General features: G+C 43.7%; 1 long non-coding RNA gene across 1 annotated transcript; it reads right to left on the minus strand.

Moving 5' to 3' along the window:
• Positions 1-3,987: 3,987 nt before the first annotated feature.
• Positions 3,988-7,007, minus strand: LOC109467433. Its single transcript, XR_002140079.1, has 3 exons — positions 6,871-7,007; positions 4,403-4,526; positions 3,988-4,080 (listed from the first exon to the last, which is right to left on the minus strand). It is a non-coding gene; the product is annotated as an uncharacterized LOC109467433 (long non-coding RNA).
• Between the last annotated feature and the right edge of the window lie 2,213 nt (positions 7,008-9,220).

The following is a 9,220-nucleotide window of genomic DNA, read 5'->3' on the forward strand; positions in this document are numbered from 1 at the left end:
ATCATTAGTTTGCGAGTATAAAGACATATACTTACCCATCATAGAAGCTGGCCTTTGAGAAGCCCTGGAACTTTGTTCTGATTAAAGATACAGGTTTAATAATTAATGCAGGCAAAATCAAGAAACCGTCGTAAAGGACCATATATGCATTAGCTGTATTCAAATAAGTATCAAAGCAAAGTGCCTCATAAATTGACGATCATTTGATGTTCATATAAGCAACTATCCAGATATCATTAGTTCGCAAGTATAAAGACATATACTTACCCCTCTTAGGAATAGAAGCCGTGTTGTATCTTGGTCCTGATTAATGATACAAGTTTTAAGACTTAATGCAGGCAAAATCAAGAAACCGTATGTACAGGACTATATAGGCATTACCTGTATTCATATCAGTATCAAAGCAAAGTGCCTCATAAATTGACGATCATTTAATGTTCATATACGGTAAGAAACTATCCAGATATCATTAGTTCGCGAGTATAAAGACATATACTTACCCATCATAGAAGCTTGCCTTTGAGAAGTCCCGGATTTCTGATCTGATTAATGATACAAGTTTTAAGACTCAATGCAGGCAAATGAAGAAACCGTCTGTACTGGACCATATAGGCATTGGCTGTTTTCAAATCAGTATCAATGCAAAGTGCCTCATGAATTGACGATCATTTAATGTTCATATACGGTAAGCAACTAGTTCGCAAGTATAATGACATATACTTACCCCTCTTTGGAATAGAAGCCGTGTTGTATCTTGGTCCTGATTAATGATACAAGTTTTAAGACTTAATACAGGCAAAATCAAGAAACCGTCGGTAAAGGACCATATAGGCATTAGCTGTAATCATATCAGTATCAAAGCAAAGTGCCTCATGAATTGACGATCATTTAATGTTCATATACGGTAAGCAACTATCCAGATATCATTAGTTTGCGAGTATAAAGACATAAACATGTACTTACCCATCATAGAAGCTGGCCTTTGAGAAGCCCCGGATCTCTGTTCTGATTAAAGATACAGGTTTAAGAATTAATGCAGGCAAAATCAAGAAACCGTCGGTAAAGGACCATATAGGCATTAGCTGTATTCAAATTTGTATCAAGGCAAAGTGCCTCATAAATTGACGATCATTTAATGTTCATAGACGGTAAGCAACTATCCAGATATCATTAGTTCGCAAGTATAAAGACATATACTTACCCCTCTTAGGAATAGAAGCCGTGTTGTATCTTGGTCCTGATTAAAGATACACGTTTTAAGACTTAATGCAGGCAAAATCAAGAAACCGTCTGTACAGGACTATATAGGCATTAGCTGTATTCATATCAGTATCAAAGCAAAGTGCATCATGAATTGACGATCATTTAATGTTCATATACGGTAAGAAACTATCCAGATATCATTAGTTCGCGAGTATAAAGACATATACTTACCCATCATAGAAGCTGGTCTTTGAGAAGCCCCGGATCTCTGATCTGATTAATGATAGAAGTTTTAAGACTTAATGCAGGCAAAATCAAGAAACCGTATATACAGGACCATATATTCATACTTACTTACTTATCCTCTTCGTCCCTTGTGAGACATAAGGCCATGACTTATGAATCCAGAAACCGTATATACAGGACCATATAGGCATTAGCTATATTCATACTTATTCATACATACAGTAATAAGTTGTATTCATATCAGTATCAAAGCAAAGTGCCTCGTGAATTGACGATCATGTTATGTTGATATACGGTAAGCAACTATCCAGATATCATTAGTTCGCGGGTATAAAGACATATACTTACGCATCATAGAAGCTTGACTATTAGAAGTCCTGGATCTTTGTTCTGATAAATGATTAAAGTTTTAAGACTTAATGCAGGCAAAATCAAGAACCCGTATGTACAGGACAATATAGGCATTAGCTGTATTCATATCAGTATTAAAGCAAAGTGACTCATGTCAGTCATGAATTGACGATCATTGTTAATATACGGTAAGCAACTATCCAGATATCATTAGTTTGCGAGTATAAAGGCATATACTTACCCCTCACAGAAGCTTGACTATGAGAAGTCCTGGATCTCTGTTCTGTTTAATGATACAAGTTTTAAGACTTAATGCAGGCAAAATCAAGAAACCGTCGGTACAGGACCATATAGGCATTAGCTGTAATCATATCAGTATCAAAGCAATGTGCCTCATGAATTGACTATCATTTAATGTTCATATACGGTAAGCAACTATCCAGATATCATTAGTTCGCGAATATAAAGGAATATACCTACCGCCCGTACATCCAAACGTCCTTAGCCACGAGTCTTCTGATCCATATTCGTCCTCTGATTCTGGTCCTGATTAATGATACAAGTTTTAAGACTTAATGCAGGCAGAATCAAGAAATCGTATGTACAGGACCATATAGGCATTAGCTGTATTCATATCAGTATCAAAGCAAAGTGACTCATGTCAGTCATGAATTGACGATCATTGTTAATATACGGTAAGCAACTATCCAGATATCATTAGTTTGCGAGTATAAAAACCTATACTTACGCGTAACTCCTAGCCGTAGCGGATCACGTATTTCAATGAAGGCGTTAGCTTTAATTCCGTAGTCCTTAAACGTACGGGCTGCCTCGACGTAGTCTCTTGCCTTTTTTTTAGCCTCAGGGTTCAACCAGATAAATTCGGCTACCTTAGAACAACGTGCAGACCAACATACAGTTTTATCAATCAGTGAATTAATTATTACTTCAACCGGTATAGAACCTTTAAAAATTTCATGTGTGTTATAGAATTGATTTAAAAGTAGAAGAATCTTTAAACTGCAGTTATCAATACAACATATAGAAGAGTCGACGTTTCAATATTTGCTATGGCTTTGCTATAGCTTTTTGAGGTTGCCAGTTTTCGTAGAACACGTCATCACGTTACCACCCTCCTTGGTCCTGGTTTACAATTGGCAAGATAATGACAGATTTATGTTACCTCCGTGTGTCTGCCTGTTTCTAGAGACAAACGACCGTTGTCATCCCATTTTCGGTCACCAAGGACGCGAACGACCGGATCTTCTTCGTACACTGAGTAGGAGTCACCCTCAAAAGTCACTTGGAACTCTGAAAACAGGAAAATCATGAAATTTGACAAATTACCCGTACTTCTCATCTGCCAAATCGTGCAAAATGTCCTCCAGCAATTTTCTATCATCTTTATTTCCAAAATGCATGTCTAGTTACTCTTGGGTATTTCATCGTTCTCACCATTTCCTGCAACCTCCTCTCTCCACTGCCTACAGTCGAACCACAGGCTCCTGTCGTCGGTAACGGCTTTTTCCTCGCTACAGGGGCAGATGTAGGTTTGGTCCTGCTCCAGGTCTGTCACCAGTACCTACATGTAGGTAAGAAACAGTTTTGAAAGACACGGTTTGATACCTTACTCAGACTGAAGCATACCAGTGCATGGAACCCTTGGTTATACACGGTGACTGTAAGTAGACGATGAAATCGAACAAGAGCATACATGGCTTAATATATAATGTCATACCTTCAAGTATCAACCAATGGGCTGAGGTGTTCAAAAACTCATTCTTTAAGCTTTGCAGGGTGCAACTCCCTCTCACCAAGCACAGTAGGGATATTATCATTTGATAGTTGTAAACAATGCTTAGAGTTAGATGTTCAACGGTTAGGTGTAACAAGTCGTTCGGTGTAATGTAGCCAGCTGCCGCCGCGCAGTGTGCCTGCTTCAAGCGAAGGCGGTTATACCGGCTATACAAATAAAAAAGGTGGTGTATTACGCCAAAGGGCAGTTATACCGGCTATACAGATACAGCAGCTGGTGTGTTACGCCGAAGGGCAGTTATACCGGCTATACAGATACAGATGGTTATTCTTTCTTGATGTTCAGTTTTTCATGACGTTTCAGGGCCTACCCTGGATAGCGTGACCTTCTCTTCTTTCTTTGGTTGAAGGCGATATTTCAACCGAAGGAGAAGGCTCTTCTCCCCCTTCAGCATTGATACCAGAATTCCTTTCAATGGCAGCAGTTTGGAGTCAGTGGGGAGGCTTTTCCTGGTTTGATGCAGCCTAAAAAAACAAGCAAACAAACCAAAAAAACTAACGTATATACATGAAGTCTAGCTCTCAAGCACTGTCTATATGAAAGTATTAGTAAAAGCTGCTTTATATAGGAGCAAGAAGCTCAATATAGCGTTGTAGTCAATTAGGAAATGTATCTTTGTACCTTGAATGATCATTGATGAACGTTGAAACATATTTCATTATGCTCTCAGTCCTGTATGAAGAATCCTACGATGTAAAAGTTGTATGTCCTTTCAAACGGGACCATTTTGAAATATATAACACTAGTATCAATGTGCTATTAAAGAAGCTATATCATTTTTAATACCCGGTTTCGCAGACGTCCTGTGGCACCTTGACCTCTGAGCTGTTCTGTCGCCCGAGAAGATTCACCTTGATCTCGAACTTGTCCTTTTTCTCGCCTGTGGCCTTCGCCATTGCCGTCATGGTGTCTGTGTGGGGAGGGGACACGATACGATCAAAGTCCGTCTTTGCGAGAAATATACTAGTAGGTTTGCTCTGTCTCGTATGAATTTCATAATTTTACACACAGATATCAAAAAGATAGGAAATTGGAGATTTTGGACTACCGGGAAGTATTTGTGTTTTGATGGACCTGTCAAATTAAAAGAAGTGTTTTAGGTTTTTGTGAATGTATTGGAATTGTATAGAGCTTATTCACCACACGTCATCATGACGTCACGACCCCTCATGTCCCGTGCGACGCCATTTTGGGGCTACAGCGCCTACAGCGAGTTTCCAAGCGTTGAAATGGCCGACAAACGTTAGGTAAACTGTCCTTTGTCCTATTACACGAAGAGTTTACCACCACTCATACCTCTCGTTACTGGAACAAAATAAAATCTGTTGGGATTGACCCGTTTTTGTTGAGTTTTGATCAGTCTGATCGAGACGGCGTCTACCGCCAGCGGAGTCCATTGACGCGACTTAAGCGACGGTCACAACTCGCCGTGCGTGCTTTTTGTCCGTACGTTTTTGTCGTGGCTACGTCTGCTACGTTTTTTCTGCAAACGTAGGATGGCCGGCCGAGGGAGTACGTCACTCGCAAGGTGTACGTACGTGGTCTGCACGACACGCCTGGCCGTCAGCGGCTGCGTGCATCGTACGTTGCGCAAGTGGTAAGTGAGTTGTACGTGCTTACAACGTACGATCTCTGTGCGATAGCCAAGTTGCCGCGTACAGGCCGTACCTACACGTGCGGCGTGCGCACGATTTCCTTACTCACTCGCACGTTGTAAGTGCGTGCACCTCCTGTTGACTTCATCATCACTAGCCGCCCTGGTGTCTTCCGCGGCCCGTTTCTTTGGATCTTGTCTGGTAGACTTCTTTTGAGCCTTCCTGGGCATCTTGGAGACGAGTTGGCAGTCGCCCGTCAAGTCGTCTTTATATACTGTAGAAATAAGGTGCGTTGCACGTGCGTTGCACGTGCGGAGCACCTAGTATGGTGCACGTGTGTTCTGCGTGGTTATTGAGCAGGTCAACTGGGAAGTGAGGAGTAAGCACGGATGACGCAAGCACCGTGCGTGGCACTCACGTGCTTCGTGCGCTGTCCGTACAGCAATTGCACGTGAGAATAGTGAAGTTAGACTCACGGAGTCCGTACGTTGCACGCTCATAGGCTGTACGGGGCACGCGCGTCGCACGTACTCGCACGCACGGGTGGTAAATCCGCAGACCGCACGTAGAAAAAGTATTACATGCACTTAAGGTTCTACGGCGTGTCTGCGTGCTCCCAAATCCGTAGGATTCCGTACGGAGGCGGTACTCACCACGTACGGATGCCGTACGTTTGCCCACGTTTTTGCACGTAGACAGCACGCAGAAGCACGTACGGCGAGTTGTGACCGAGGCTTTAGCTTCGTATTTGGTACTGGGCCGAAGTTTTTACACACAACATCGGTTCAAACCCTCTAAGAGTCTGGAAGCGTTGTAGCAGGATGTGTAGAGAGTGTTGTGGGACATGCAGTTGCGTGGTGACAAGTACGTTGTAGTCGGGATACGCAAAAGGTCGCTATTTTGGAACAGCCCCGGACTGTGTCTGGATAATAACAAACAAATGCGGGGCCATCGGCCGCCGGCCGCCATCCTCAGTCCGCACTGCCGCGACTGTGGCTGGACAAGGTGAGTGTTACAAGTTGCCAGTGCCCTGTTCTACATGGACATTTACCACAGAGTAAAGGGACAGGTAGCTTCAACAGATTTAACGTGTCCATGGCTATCCACGTTGACATCTACAGGGGGCGATCTACAGGCCCCTACGCCAGGGTAAAACACACCGATTTTCTGATCAGCAAAAAAAGATAAAAGCCGATCTTGAGAACATGAGACGTGGACATGGAGCCAGAACAACCCCAAGGACAATGTTACTAACAAGAAGAGTGTTCAAAACGTAGATTGTGGCCCAAAATGCGCAACTATCGCCAAGAGTTTGCATAGCGTACCATAGCCGAAAGGCACCATGCTGCACCCCCTAATGGCGGACAATGCTCGCTGCCGGGGGAAGAGTCACGTGACCATCTGTGGTGAATAAGCCATATAGGTGATTATGTAGTGTAATTTAATCGGTGTAATTACACCACTTCCCTGGGTCCTCCATACACATCCAGCGCGTGATGGGTCACCTTCCGGCGAGACCTTCCTATCAATCATCTGTCAAAATCACCCCCCCCCCACCCACCATGCAACAGAAGCAATTAGGACAGAGATATACAAACCCACAACTCAGCCACCCAAAACAATACTTCCGTATCCGGACGTAAACATAATCCTACTCACAATACCCCTTCCTGTCCTTGTTACCGACGCCCAGGGTGTAGTGCCCATCGTAATTCGCTCCATCATCTACACTCTTTATGGTGCCTTCCTTGTCATAATGGACTCGAGCCAGTTTGATGGCGAGAATGACGTTATTGTCAATGCGTTCTAGGCTGGCATCCACCTTCTTGGTAATGTGAACTTTAGTCTTAACGCTCACTGCGGGGACACCAACGTGTACGCCTGCCTGCAATTATAAAGCGTACTTTAACAATTGGGTACTGTATCTATATTTCATCATTGCAAACGTCCCGTATTAGAAAACCTAGACCATACACAGACTTTGTAGAACAAGTAGTATAGGGCATGCAATGAAAAGTGGGCTATGTTATATCGTCCAAAATTCTGACATACCTTTCCGCCTTTCTTTGAGTCCTTTTTCTCCACAATGCTGACGTCCTTCCCGACCAGCACGTCGGTGACCACCAGGAAGCTGGTCTCGTCCCTCATCCCTTCTGCGCTGGTCTGGGCCGTCAGAGCACACAGCGCGTTCCTCAGGTCTTCTATATCCACACTTCTGCGCTCCAGATCGGTACAGGCGGTCTCCACATAACTCCTGCTCGTTTTGCTGCCACCAGCTGAGACGCCCACGACCCCCATTACCTTGACACTGAGGTTACCGCTGACGCTTCTCTCGCATCTGTACGTCTTTTTCCAAGACACCTCCCTCGGGTAGCTCTGAACGGAGACGTCGTCAAGAATCGTCGCGCCTCTCGGGTCCCTGGGAACGAGATAGTTACTCGTCTTCTCCCTAGCCTTGGGTTCGAGAACGATGTTTCCCCGCTGGTCGCACTTCCGTGTTTTGACCAGGATAGTTTTGGGGCAGTACTCGTCCACCTGTAGCGCGATGTCCAGGTACGTCCAGCCGGCTCCGCCCACTCTATTTTCTTTAATGATGTCTTTTGCCAGACGGAGGCGGATTTTTTTGTTTTCTGTCTGATCTTCATGATCTTGATCTTTATCCATGGTTGTGACTACAGGGCTGACACTGTAGAGGAAAAAATCAAAGTGGCCCATGTAGTGACCATTATGACCTGAATTTGTGTGTTGGTGTGCATTGTGTGATATCCCTAGCGTTTTTCCTTAAGTCAGACGCAGACTACAGTGAATGGTATGGAACATAATCTCAGCATATCATAAACCCCGTATGTGTACGTATATATACTAAGATTGAAACTTTCAATTAATGCACATGTTTGCTAAACATGTTCGCGGGGGTGAAATAGAGATGACTCAAGGTAATTCAGTCCCTGCCCACAGTAAACAACACCTTTTGAAGAGGCCATCACACAAACGTACCCGACATTGCCCTCTGCCACGGTCTGAACATGCCCTTTCCTTTGGTACAATCTCTATTGACCGTTTGCTCTGTTCACCTGAACAAAAGCTTGGATCAGGTGATCGGAAGGGTCGGAATGTTCACGACTTATGATGATACGAGGTAGTCCTGGCCTGACAGTTTTGGTAAGGACAACATTTTTAGAAGTAACTAAAACTTGTTTCATAGCACTCTGCTTGACAATATGCCCACCCCCTCCTTCCAAACCGGGGCCCGGTCGGACAGTCTTAAAGAACGAAAAGTATGATATAAGACAACAAAGCACAAATCGAATAAAACGACAATGGTACCTATTTGCGTATATTCCTGATATAAATTATTGATTTTTCGTTGATCGAATGAGCCGGGCCCTGTGGGAAGGATTGGATTACCTTCGAGTCATATACATTCCACCCACACAAAGCAGAAGTGAGGTTTTGGTACCTATAGTGAGCGCAAAGACTTTTGGCTCCTCAAACCTTGATTGTCCGTGACCGTGAAGCCGACAGTTTAACAAAGAAACCAGCGTGTTCAGACCACGAGAAAGCAAAACGCCAGGTGTTTTTTTATTTTTTTTACTGTGGGCAATGTTTGATTCACCGTTTCCTTGGTGTGTTGAGATATTCTTACAGAAGATTATTGTGTGCGGGTGGAAACACATATGCCATGACATAGATACGTGGGTGGCTTGGAGTGCCAACCTTACTCAACCCTCGGATAAAAACTGGTACACCCTTAAGTCCGAAATCAGAAAGATATCAAAGCTTATATATATGTTATGTACAGACTCCAATGTGAGGAGTCTAATTGTACTCGTAACAACACCTACATCGAGAGGCCAGTCGGCCACTGAAAGTAAGGTACAAGGAACATTGCAGACTTAGTGCTAACGGCTACTCCTCAGCCATTTTCCAATACCTACAACACAACCAGGGTCACTCGAGATCTTTCAAACTCGGATATCTTAGACCGCGAAACCCGCTGGTGGGAACG

The sequence above is a fragment of the Branchiostoma belcheri genome, unplaced genomic scaffold (genome assembly GCF_001625305.1).
Source record: "Branchiostoma belcheri isolate BF01 breed outbred unplaced genomic scaffold, Haploidv18h27 scaffold18, whole genome shotgun sequence".
NCBI classification, from domain to species: domain Eukaryota; kingdom Metazoa; phylum Chordata; class Leptocardii; order Amphioxiformes; family Branchiostomatidae; genus Branchiostoma; species Branchiostoma belcheri.